Source organism: Lynx rufus, unplaced genomic scaffold (assembly GCF_022079265.1).
Source record: "Lynx rufus isolate CCGP_SWC_20201006 ecotype Redwood Valley unplaced genomic scaffold, mLynRuf1.p SCAF_8, whole genome shotgun sequence".
Taxonomy (NCBI): domain Eukaryota; kingdom Metazoa; phylum Chordata; class Mammalia; order Carnivora; family Felidae; genus Lynx; species Lynx rufus.
The window spans coordinates 99,163,311-99,177,570 of NW_025814896.1; positions in this window are offsets into that span (position 1 = coordinate 99,163,311).

Sequence of the window (14,260 nt, forward strand, 5' to 3'; positions counted from 1 at the left end):
CTTCTAGTTTCTCCATCTGTCATATCTCCATGACAGTTTCTTGGACATCCAAATCTATAAAATGCAATGGAAGTTTCCTTCACCGAGGGATGACAGATGTGCCTGACGACACTCATTCCTCAGCAGAAAAGAGTAATGGTGTCTTTTCATTTCTTACGAATGGCTTCTGTTGTTATAGGGGTGAGGATGCATATGCTGCTGGTGAGGGTACTGATTTTTGACTTAGCATCAGTGCTAAGAGATTTCCTTGTTTTTCAATGTCAACTGAGTCCCACAGAAGACCTCTGAACAAATTTCCCAGCGTGGGGGACACATTGCCCTTACTGCTTTTCTTTGGAGAATAACTCTGATTGGTCATTCCATATTTAATGTTATTGGTCCAGCTGGGTTGATGCAGTGCTGATGAAGTGATGTCCAAAGTTCTGAGAAGTGCATTCATAATATGAAAAGTCAGGAATAAGCGAGTTTTCTCAAGGAAGTTCTAGATGCTATTTGTTTTTCAACTGTCATAAAACCTAGTATTTCCATTTCAATACGTATACAAATTAGAGATTAAAATAGTTTTAAAAGGTTTTAGACAAGTTCATGAGCACAGATCCAGGATAGTCTATTAGGGAAACGAAGATACTTAGTGAGCAAATCCCTGTTGCTTCGAAATTAACTGGAATATAGTTTATAGTCTTTCATAAATGTTGTTGAGCCAATGAGCTTCCATCCTCCAGGTACATAATATTTGGAACCCCTATCAAAATCTCCAAACGTATTGTTCTGCTAATTAAATGTTCTCTTTCCTTAGCCTATATAAAATTATATTTCTATCTCCACTAAATGATTTTTAAAACCTTTTTCTAAGATTAATATAAAGTTACTCTGATTATTCCAAAACATGTCCTTCTGTAATTGCTCATAACTCAGCAATACATGGTTTTATAGGGTGGGAAGGGAACTGGAAATGGACAGACCTTTCCTCTTTCTTCCAGGAAAACCAAAATGTGGAAAGGGCTATCAGACAACCAGGCCCCATTTCCAGACTGTAGTGTCAGACCCAGCTATATACATTTTTAAGAATTGTTTTTAGTGAAGCATAATATACATTGAAAAAAGCCCCCAAATCACAGAGTATATCAGAATTAATTATAAAGGACACAAAATTGTGTAACCCAAGCACACATAAAGACACAGGTTATAACCAGCACCTAAGAAATAGCCACTCATATGCCTGCCTAATCTCTACCTCCCCCACCTTCCAAAAGGGAGACACTATCCTGAATTTCAGCATCAAAGTAAGTAAGTAAATAAGTAAGTTTAAGTTACTTACTTAAATCTTTGCCTATTTTCAAATTTAAATTAATGAAATTAGACATTTATTCAAAATTGTATACGTGTGGGGCACCTGGGTGGCTTAGTTGGTTGAGCATCTGACTTCGGCTCAGGTCATGATCTTGTCCGTGAGTTTGAGCCCCACAGTTCAAGCCTGCTTCAGATTCTGTGTCTCCCTCTCTCTCTGCCCCTCCCCCACTCATTCTGTCTCTCTCAAAAGCAAATAAACATTAAAAAAATGTCAATATTGTAAACATGTAATTTTCCAGTTTATCCACAGACTCAATGAAATCCCAAGCAAAGTTTAAATATTTGGGAAAGGGAGAGATTGGCAAAATAATTCTAGAATGCATATGGGGTATATTCGTCCAAGGTTAGCTCAAAAAATTTTAAAGAACAAAATTGGTGGAATTACACTATCAGATAGTGAGTAATTATAAAGCTATAGTTCTTAAGTCAGTGCTTTATAGGCATAACATAAAGGTTATATGGTCCAAACATAAAGAAAAAAAGATCATGGAATAGACTAAGAGAGTCTATAAACATGTATTTACGTATTTGAACACTTGAATATGGTAAAAATGTGACAGGAGATCAATAAGGAAAGGAATAGTCTTTCCAATAAATACTGCTTGGTGAACTGAAATTCCATGTGGGTAAAAGTGAATTTGAATGCTACCACAGATTATACCAAAAAATGAACTCTAGATAGACTATGGATCTAAATGTGAACATAAAATCAATGAAAATTTAAAAAGATAACATAGGTGACTATCAACTTCAGGTAGAAAAGTATTTTTTTTTTAATTTTTTTTTCAACGTTTATTTATTTTTGGGACAGAGGGAGACAGAGCATGAACGGGGGAGGGGCAGAGAGAGAGGGAGACACAGATCGGAAACAGGCTCCAGGCTCTGAGCCATCAGCCCAGAGCCCGACGCGGGGCTCGAACTCACGGACCGCGAGATCGTGACCTGGCTGAAGTCGGACGCTTAACCGACTGCGCCACCCAGGCGCCCCCAGGTAGAAAAGTATTTAATAAATAAGACACAGAAAGCACTAACCATGAAGGAAAATATTGATATTTTAGACTTCACTAAAATTAAGTACTTTTGTTGATCAGACACCATTGAGAATGTTAGCCCCAGAATGCAAAAAGACATCTGCAAAAGATATAACTAACAATCTGTTTTTATAGAGCTTATTTAAAGAACTTCTACAAATCAATAAGCAAAAATTCTGCTAGAAAAAAAATGGACAAAGGAGAACAGTTACTTTAGATAGGATATTCAAATCAATGGACATGAAAAGCTGCTCACTCCTATTAGAATTTAATAAAATGAAAATTAAAACCAATAAAAGATACCACTAACACCTACTAGAATGGTTAAAATTTTAATGGCTGATATTACGTTAGTTCTGATGAGGTTACAGAAAAACTAGAACTCTCAACCACTGTTGGAGTGTTTATTGGTATAACTCCTTTAGAAATCTTTGTCAGTAACCAATAAAGCAGAATAAATGTGAACTTACTTATTTACTTACTTACTTAATGTACTTATTCATTTATGTATTTATTTGTTTGTTTATTTATTTATTTATTTATTTATTTATTTATTTATTTATGAGGCAGTGAGCAGTAGAAATGCATCCCATTGTGCACCAGACACAATACCAAAAAGTCATAGTGGCATCTCTCATATTAGCTTTGGATTAGAAACAACCCAAAGGATCATCAGTAGAATGGGTAAATACATTGTGGTATATTTATTCAATACAATATTCTAACAAATTAATTTGAACTACTGTTGTACTCAACAAAGATGAATCTCATGTATACAATTTTTTTCTTTTTTTTTTAAGTTTATTTATTTTTGCAGAGAGAGAGAGAGAGAGACAGAGCATGAGCTGGGGAGGGGCAGAGAGAGAGGCCACTCACGAGTGGCAAGATCATGACCCAGGCCGAAGTCGGTTGCTTAACCAACTGAGCCACCCAGGTGCCCCCACACCTTTACAATATTGAGTATTTTGAACTATAAACATACCATCCCTCTATCTATTTAGGTCTTATTTAATTTATCCTAGCAATGTTGACAATATTATATATAGAAAACTTAACACATACTTTTTAGAATCATTCTAGTTATTTGAGACTGCTATTAATGGCATAATTTAGTTTTTTCCTTTTGTAATTATTGTTGAATTATTTCTGGCATATAAAAATATTGAGTTTTATATTTCAAACTTGTAAGAAGTGACTTCTTAATTTCATGTATTAATTCTAAGTTTATTTTATGATTTTTCCTGTTTTATACATACAGTGTTATCTGTATATAAGGATGGTTTTGTTTCTTCATATTCAACCTTTTTACCACTTGTTATATTTTCTTGTCTTACTGCGTTTGTTAAGATATCCCGAAACCATGAGTACGAGTGATGGAAACAGCTATGCTTGCTACCTTCTTGATCACAGAAAGAGTTTACATTTCACTAGTAAATATATTAATAGCTGTATGGTAGCTCCCCGCCCCCCTTATCCATGGGGGATATTTTCCAAGACTCCCGGTGGATTCCTGAAACTGTGGATACTACTGGAGCGTATATATACTATTTTTTTCCTATACATACATACCTATAATATAGTTTAATTTATAAATCAGGCACAGTAAGATATTAACAACAATAACTAATAATTTTAACAATATACTGTAATAAAAGTTGTGTGGATGTGGCCTCTCTCTCAAAGTATCTTACTGTATTGTGCTCACCTTCTTATTTGTGATGATGTGAGATAATAAAACACGTCTGTGGTGAGATGAAATGTGGTAAATGACTTAGGCATTGTGACATAGCCTTAGACTATTACTTGGGCATTGTGACATAGCCTTAGACTATTACTGGCTTTGTGACCATAAATGAGAAGGAATATCATCTGCTTCCAGACTGTGGCTGACTGTTAACAACTAAACCCTGAAAAGCAAAAGAACAGACAAGGGGTGGTGGGCAATAGCATACTGTACTCTGATTAGCAATATTAGAGTTATTTATTTGCTATGCTGCTTAGTGATACATAAGTGAAATGCTGTGTTTAGTTGTGCCTAGTGTATTTGCTACTTTGTTCAGTGATATAGGAGTGAGATATTGAGTTTAAAACTATAAGGGTGTGTGGCATTGTGTTTAGTAATCTTATGTGAGACACTGTGTTTAGTGTTGCACTGAGGTTGTGCTAATCTAATGACATATGTCGTTAGAACCCTTGGGCTCAGTGGTATATGTGCTGCTGGGATAGCGATACATGTGTCATGTATATGTGTGAGACAGTCTATTCAGTGGTGCCTCGTGTAGATGGTATGTTCTTTATTATTTTTTGCATTCCATCAATTATATTTTTTTCATATAATTTATTGTCAAGTTGGCTTCCATAAAACACCCAGTGCTCATCCCAACAAGTGCCCTCCTCAATGCCCATCGCCCACTTTCCCCTCTCCCCACCCGCCATCAACCCTCAATTTGTTCTCTGTATTTAAGAGTCTCTTATGGTTTGCCTCCCTCCCTCTCCGTTTCTGACTTTTTTCCCCCTTTCCTTCCCCCCATGGTTTTCTGTTAAGTTTCTCAACATCCACATATGAGTGAAAACATACAGTATCTGTCTTTCTCTGACTGACTTATTTCACTTAGCATAATACCCTCCAGTTCCAGCCACGTTGCTGCAAATGGAGGATTTCATTCTCATTGCCAAGTAGTATTCCATTGTATATATAAACCGTTCTTTAGAGAAATGTGTGCTACAATGTTCAGCTACATATATGTGAAGAATTGTGTGTATTGGTGTGAATACTGCTATGTTTAGTGATATGCTTGTGCAAAACATTATTTAGAGTGCCTATTTTTCTGTCATACTTTAATAATATATTTGTTAGCTACCATATCAATAGTACTTGATATGTGTGCTAGTGTTGCAGTGACACCTGTGACACTATGTTTAGTAGTGCTTGGAGTATGAACTACCAAGCTTGGCTGTACAAAAGCAAATACTGTGCAGATATGCCTGGTGTTTGCTACCGTGTTCAGTGACGTGTGTGAGCTACTATGTTTAATAGTGCCTGGCACGCTTGCTACTTTGTTCAGGGATGTACGTGGGAGACACTGTGTTTAAAGATTCCAGGTGTGTTTGTTCCTGCTCAAGATACTATGTTTAGTGATGACTCATGCTTGTGCTACTCCATACAGTGAATCATGTGTGAGGACTTGGGTTTAGCGGCGTGTGTGCTGGTACGTTTACTGATACGTGTGTGAGCCACTGTTTCATGCTGCTTGTGTACGTGCTGCTCTGTTTAGTGTTACATGCATGGGAGATTGTGCTTGGTGGTGTCCATCATGTATACCACTGTGTCTAGTGATACATGTGTGAGACAGTTTCCAGGGAAAATGTAGGTGTTTCAATGTGTTTAGTGACATTGTATAAAATACCTTGTTTGGTGGCGCCTGGTGTGTGTGCTTCTATGTTTACTGATCTAGGAGTAAAACATTGTATTAATGGTCTGTGGTGCCTTTATTTTTACTGTATTTAGAAATATATGTGTGTTACATTGTGTTTAATTGTGTGAGGTATGTGACACTGTGTTCAATGATTTTATGAGTGAAACGGTTTGTGTTTTGTGGAGTGTGATAATGCATTTAGTAGGGTGCGTGGTAGGAATTTTTATTAGCAGCATATATGTGACATATTAGGCTTAAAGGTACGTGGAGTAAATGATGATATATTTAGTCATGTGTGTTTGAGTAGTATGTTTCTTAATATTGATAAGATACTATTAGTTGATGATGTTGAGTCATCTGCATCCTCGATGATTTGCCTTCTAGTTTTTTCATCAGTTATTGATAGAGGGTTGTTGAAGTCTCCAAATATATTCATGATTTATCTGTTTCTCGTTTCAGTTTTATTAGTTTTGGTTTCATGTATTTTGCACATATACTGTTTGGTACTTACACACATAATATTGTTAATGCCTTCTTGGAGATTGACCTCTTATATCATTGTACGATAATCCTCCCTTCCCTGGCAATTTTCTTTGCTCTGAGATCTAATTTAGCTGATATTAATATAGCCATGCTGCTTTTTGTTACTAATGTTTGCATGATATATCTTTTTTCCATCCTGTAATGGGTTGAATGGTGTTTCCCAAAAAGATACGCCCATGCCCTGAAAACTTAATGTGACCATATGTGGGGGAAAAAAAGTCTTTGCAGATGCAATGAAGTTAAGGATATTGATGTGAGATCATCCTAAATTTTGTGAGTGTACCCCAAATCAAACAACAAGTGTCTTTATCAGAAGAGAAAAAGGACACAAAGCAGAAGGTCATGTGGAGACAGAAGCAGACACTGGAGTTAAGTGCCCTCACACCAAGGAACACTTGGAGCCATCAGAAACTAGAAGCAAGGAAGAATTCTTCTCTAGGGAGTTTGGAGGGAGAACAGCCCTGCCAATATCTTCATTTCTGATCTCTGGCCTCCAAAATGGGAAGTCAATAAATTTGTGTTTTTTAAGCCACCCAGTTTATAGGAATTTCTTACAGCAGCCTTAGGAATCTAATCCATGTCTTTTTATTTTCAACTTGCCTGTACCTTTATATTTGAAGTGAGTTTCTTGTGGACATCAAGACAACACATAGTGGGCCATTTTTTTTTTCAATTCTCACTTCCAATCTCTGTGTTTTAATTGCTGTTTTTATACCATTTACATTTAAGGTAATCATAGATATGTTGGGGATTTTATTTTTTGTTTTTTATTTTTATTTTGCTATTTTATTTTTTGTTTTTTCTCTGTTCTCTCTATTATATTTATCCTTTTTTTCAGGTACTTCATGTGAGTTTCTTGAAAATATTTAGAAGTGCACTTATTTTATATATAGTGTTTTTGTGTAGCTACTTTAGTAGTTGGTTGGGTTTACATTATATATCTATAACTTATCCAAGTCTATCCATGTCATCTTTTAACAGTTCAAGTGAAGTACAGAAACCTTACCTCCTTTTACATCCATTTACCCTCTATGTTTGTAATTTAATTGTGTTAACTATCCCTTATTTGTATATTTAGAAACATATCAGACAGTGTTATATTTTTTCCTTTATCACCAAACACAAATCAGAGAGCCCAAATACAAAAGTCTATTGTTTTATCCATATTTTTGTTTATCATGTTCCTTAGTCCTTGATAATGTTCCAAAATTCCTTCTTTACTGCTTTAGATAATTTCCTTTAGCTATTCTTTCAGTGTAGGCATGCTAACAATTAATTAACTTAGTTTTCCTTCATCTGAGAATATCTTGATTTCCTTCTTCCTAAATGTTACTTTTCCTGGATGTAAGATTCTAGGTTGACAGATTTTTTTCATTCGACATTTAAAAAATGCTTAGCATTTCTTTCTGGTCTCCAGTTTCTGATGAGTAGTCTTCCATTATAAATCTTTATATATATGTATATATACTAAAACTAAATATACTATTTATATGTATATATACTATAACCTAAAAACAAAGAAATATATATAAATAAATATTTATAAATATGTTTATATTTATAATTTAAAATATAATTAAAAATTAAAATTTAAAATATAAATATTTATAAATATATTTATAAAAATTTATAAATATATTATGTGTATAAATAAAATATTTATATATAACATATTATGTATATATTATATATTATATATGTAATATATTATAAATTATATATAATATAATATAATTTTTATTTATATATTTTTAATATATGTTATATGTATATATTAATATATAATATATATTATAAATATATAATAATATTATAAATAATATATAGTATATATAATATATTTTTCCTTTGTGTATATATATTATATATGTGTGTGTATCTATATATAATGTATATTACACATATCTTTTTTCTTTGCTTTTAGTTTTCAGAGTTTTGATCATAATGTGCCTTGGTGTGAATTTGTTTGGTTTTCTCCTCTTTGGGGTTCACTCAGCTTTTTGAATCTATATTTATGACTTGCCAAATTTGGAAAATTTTCAACCATTATTTATTTGAGTACTTTTTCAATGCTGCCCTCTTTCTCCTCTCCTTCTGGGACTTTGATGCCATAAATGTTGGATCTTTTGTTACAATCCCACAAATTCCTGAGGCTTTGTTTCTTTTCCCCAATCTATTTTCACTCTTTTTTTTTTTCAAATTGAGTAATTTCTTTTGTTCTTTCAATTCACTGATTTCACATGTGCTTCTTTCATTCTTCTACTGAGACCATCCATTGAGATTTTAATTTTAAATATCTAGATCAGAAATTTGGAGCCTGCCCTCTAAGAGCAGAACTCCTAGTGCTTAAGATCCACCTCTAGGCACGGGGCGCCTGGGTGGCTCGGTCGGTTAAGCGTCTGACTTCGGCTCAGGTCATGATCTCACGGTCCGTGAGTTCGAGCCCCGCGTCGGGCTCTGTGCTGACAGCTCAGAGCCTGGAGCCTGTTTCCGATTCTGTGTCTCCCTCTCTCTCTGCCCCTCCCCTGTTCATGCTCTGTCTCTCTCTGTCTCAAAAATAAATAAACGTTAAAAAAAAAAAATTAAAAAAAAAATAAAAAAAAGATCCACCTCTAGGCTAACTATGGGGATATTATAACTTAAAATCAGTTAAAGGCCAAGAAGATTTTCTGCAGCATTGTCCAATGTCTATAGGGCCTTTTCAAAAGCAAGTACAAACACCTCTTTCCCCTCCACTCCTTTCATATGAACCAGTATACCTGACACTAATTTAAACCAATAATTGATCCCTGAACAGACATTTGAGCCCACTGGTTCCAATACCTTTGATAAAATGGGGTCTCTGACTGGAACAGAAAAAAGATGAGGAATATCACGAAACATAGCTTCATCATAACTAGCAAGCCATTTTATGGAAGATATCAAGAGATAGTCAGGTAAGGTTTAGTGTTACAGTGACTAATAGTAGGTATTTGATCAATATTTGACAGAGAAATTGGCATTTCAGGAAGATATAACACACTATTTCTGATGTGCCTAATTAAACTGAAGAGGAACTTAGGACAAGGAGTGACACAGACTCAGAATTAAGTTCACATTGGAATTGCATCTGTCTTCTGAGATGCTCATCAGGTATTTTACACACCTCAAATTTCCCAGTGGGCAGAAATTCTTACACAGGCAAGCACTGAGAAAAACAATCTTCTTCCAATTGGAGAAGATAGATGGATAGAGAGATGGATAGATAGATAGATAGATAGATAGATAGATAGATATCACATATCTATGCATGAAAATAAAAAAGAAATCCAGTTTGTACCTACTTACTCAGTTATACCATTTGCTTATGATGCATATAATCTATCTACTTGATAAATGATGCATTTGACACCTTCCAGGCATGGTCATTCTTCATCTGTCTTGTCTAATATTTTCTAATTTTTGATCTGCTTTGTGTTCAGAGCTCTAACTGGTCAAGTTAATGTTTTTCCAGGTTATTTATTTACAAAACAAGCCCTGTTCACAGATAAATCATTAGTTGCCTGAGACCATTGATCTCTCCATCAGTTTACAGATTTAAGTGCTACCCTAAGATTTTCTCTTTCATTGCAGTTTGCCTCCATTCTAGACATTTATTTCTCCTTTTCATTTATTACGCTCATAGTATTTATTATATTTCCTCCTCTCTTCCCATTCAGATATAATAATCCTCCCTTTATGCAATCTTCTTACTTCCTTAGGACCTACATTAAAACAAGTGGTGTCAAAATCTATCCCAGTTTCAAATGAAAAAAATACTTAAATGAATTTATATTTTCTAAACTATATTAGGATTTTTAGAAATACATGTGTATTTATAGAATGAGCATTTAAAAAAGTGGTAAAGGAAAGAGACTACTTACTTATATTTTCTGGGTACACAATGGATCAGCCTTCTGCTAACAACTTTACTTACATTATTTCATATAATTTTAACAGAAAATAAGGTTAAAATGGAGAAACAGAGGTTCAGAGTCCTTATTTATTCTCTCCTAAATCATACTGTTAGTAAAACTGGTATGGAGATGACTACTGGAATTAAATATAAACAATTAATTTCCCAGCACCCTGATAAAATGCATAATATTGGCTAAAACACTATTTCACTTCTTTGGGCCTTATTTTCCTCAGCTATAAAATCAGGATTGAATATGACGTGGTTTCCTTCTTAGCAGTGCTTTAAGTATAATGAGATGCATACACTTTATCTCAGTTTTGGCCAGCTTCCCAAAAAGATGAGCATAAAGTAATATGGAAAACATTCTCATATTCAAAAAGTATTGGCTTGACATACTATGCAGGACTTGCAAAGAAGATAACAAAAGACTGGTGTTGTGTTTATATATATATATATATATATATATATATATATATATAACAGATCTATAGATTTCTACTTACAGAATTGTTGAGGTTGAAGGAGCTTGGAACAAGAATGTCTTTGGAAATTTGCAGTACTGTGACATAATATCCCCTTCTATGGGGAATGGGAATGGGTGCTTCTCTCTTATATCAAAGTCAATGTGAAAACCTTCAGCGGACCACACAAAACCTTGAGCTGTGAACTCTGAAGGCCCCATGACTGAGGCAGTCTAAATATGGAAGACTATTCCTGGCTACCTGGTCTTGTGGCAGCATTAAAAAGGAGGTCTGCACTGGGAAATGACCACATTCCCAGAGTTTATTAGAGAAAACATAGAAAAATCTTTGAGCCAAACACTCCTTAGTTTCTCCTAAAGCCAATCTAAATACATCGTCCGGAAGAAGTTCCTGGAACTAACCTAATAGAGAATGAGAAGTAAAACCCCTGCTTAAAAAACTCTGTTTTATCTTTCCGACCCAGCCATAGGCAATTACAAAGGCTTTACCTGGCAGGACTCACAGAGGAAAGTTGGTCTCCCCACACCAGATTTGGTACACAGCCAGTTTCTTACTGTCTCAGGAGGGAGTCGCAGTCAAAGACTCATGCTCCTGGCCAGCTACACTTTAATACATATTTGCATTCCTTGCCCAGCACCTAGGTTCGCACTTTATGTGGAGCCTTACAACTCCTAAAGCTTTCCTCAGGTGACTATGCTGAGATCTTCTTGCAGCAGGTGGGGATGATGGTGCTGAAGGATACTTGAAGACACTTTTCCCCACTCTGACACTGTATACAGTGCTTTTCTACTAGCCTTCCCTTCTCTCCCTCCCCCTTGCCTCAGGGGGTTACATCTTAAGTAAAACAGTAATACCCTCACCAGTTAAAGAGAGTCATTAAATGAAAATCAGACCAAAACAGAGATTGACAAAGGCTCTTCAAAATCTAAATGTGAAATTTTCAGCCCTTGCAATTATGTTATAGCGGACACTGTTTATACTTTCCCCCCTTATGCATAAAAGGAGCTCAGTTAATGGTGACTATTCTTTAAAAATAAAGCAGTAACAATGTGAGTAATAATAATACTTAATTTAAAAATATGAAATATGCAGAGGCACCGTGGTGGCTCAGTCAGTTAAGCGTCCTACTTTGGCTCAGGTCATGATCTTGCCATTCCCAAGTTTGAGCCCCACATCGGGCTCTGTGCTGACAGCTCAGAACCTGGAACCTGTTTCAGATTCTCTGTCTGCCTCTCTCTCTGACCTCCCCCAGCCACCCCCCACTCGTGCTCTCTCTCTCTCTCAAAAATAAATAAACATTAAAAATTTTTTTGAAAAATACTCCCTTTAAAATATATGAAATATTCATTTGTATACCTTGGCAAGTAATACAAGTCCTTGATAATCAGGGAAAGGGTAAACATGTGGTGTCATAAGAATACAGGAAGGGAGCAGCTAACCAGTCTTTTAGTGAAAAAGAATAAGCAAAGTGTATTTTCAGCCTTAAAACATGATTTAAAAATTAGTAGAAGTTAACTATGGGTGAAAAAGAAAAAGAAGGCGTTCCAGGCAGGGGATCAGTATATGTAAATGCTAAGCTATGACAGAACTAAGTGGGAGTTAGAAATCATAATGGAATGGCTAGAAACACATTTGAAGATAGATGTTAAAGAGAAAGTAGAGACAAGATTATTTTGAGCTAAGGACTTTATCCTGAAACTCACTGATCAACGCAGAAATGCATTTGGGAGATAATGTTCCAAAAACAGAGAAAAGGGACTGGGCAAAGATGAAATAGGAAACAGAGTGACTAATGAGGTGACTGCAGGAACCCAAATTTTCTAATGCTAACAGCTCATTCTATAAGTATGGAAATTGAGGCACAGAATTTCTTGTATTTCTATGATCTAGTTACATAATTCTCCAATTGGAAGTTCTTGCCACTGCGCTATATGATTAGTTTTCTATTTTCAGTGGGTTCTTTTTCTTCTCCACATTCCACCCCTCAGCAGCACACATGCACACACATGCGTACACACACATTGATTATAAGCTATTTCATGTTAATGGCTTACTCATTTCTCACCCCTTCCTTTGTTAAAAATAATCTAATATTAGGGCAACTGGGTGGCTCAGTCAAGAGTGTTGAACTCTTGATTTCAGCTCAGGTGGTTCTCTCAGGGTCATGAGATCAAGCCCTGTGTTGGGCTCTGTGCTGGGCATGGAGCCAGCTTGAGATCCTCTCTTTCTCACGCTCTCTCCTCTGCCCCTTGCTTGCACTCTCTCTCTAAAATAAAAATCATCATGATCATCATCATCATCATCTATAACAAGCTTGATCCAGATATGTCTGGGGAATTATAGGGGAAGACTGCCAGTATGCCTACTGTTTGGATAAAAACTTGTTGATGTTTCAGATGAAAACAATGGATTGCACTCTAAAAGGAATGGCAGGATGTTTTTTTTTTAACATTTATTCATTTTTTAAAAATTTTTATTTTTTTAATTTACATCCTAGTTAGCATATAGTGCAACAATGATTCCAGGAGTAGATTCCTTAATGCCCCTTACCCATTTAGCCCATCCCCCCTCGCACAACCCCTCCAGTAACCCTCTGTTTGTTCTCCATATTTAAGAGTCTCTTATGTTTTGTCCACCTCCCTGTTTTTATATTATTTTTGCTTCCCTTCCCTTATGTTCATCTGTTTTGTCTCTTAAAGTTCTCATATGAGTGAAGTCATATGATATGTCTTTCTCTGAGTAATTTCGCTTAGCATAATACCCTCTAGTTCCATCCACGTAGTTGCAAATGGTAAGATTTCCTTCTTTTTGATTGCCAAGTAATAATCCACTATATATATGTACCACATCTTCTTTATCCATTCATTCATTGATGGACATTTGGGCTCTTTCCATACTTTGGCTATTGTTGATAGTGCTGCTATAAACATGGGGGTGCATGTGTCCCTTTGAACCAGCACCTGTATCCCTTGCATAAATGCCTAGTAGTGCAATTGCTGGGTTATAGGGTAATTCTATTTTTAATTTTTTTGAGGAACCTCCATACTGTTTTCCAGAGTGGCTGCACCAGCTTCCATTCCCACCAACAGTGCAAAACAGATCCTCTTTCTCTGCATCCTCGTCAATATCTGTTGCTGCCTGAGTTGTTAATGTTAGCCATTCTGATAGGTGTAAGGTGGTATCTCATTGTGGTTTTGGTCTGTATTTCCCTGATGATGAGTGATGTTGAGCATTTTCTCATGGGTTGGTTGGCCATCTGGATGTCTTCTTTGGAGAAGTGTCTATTCATGTCTTTTGCCCATTTCGTCACTGGATTATTTTTTTTGGGGGGTGTTGAGTTTGATAGAGTCTTTATAGTTTTTGGATACTAACCCTTTATCTGATATGTCATTTGCAAATATCTTCTTCCATTCCATTGGTTGCCTTTTAGTTTTGCTGATTATTTCCTTTATTGTGCAGAAGCTTTTTATTTTGATAAGGTCCCAAAAGTTCATTTTTGTT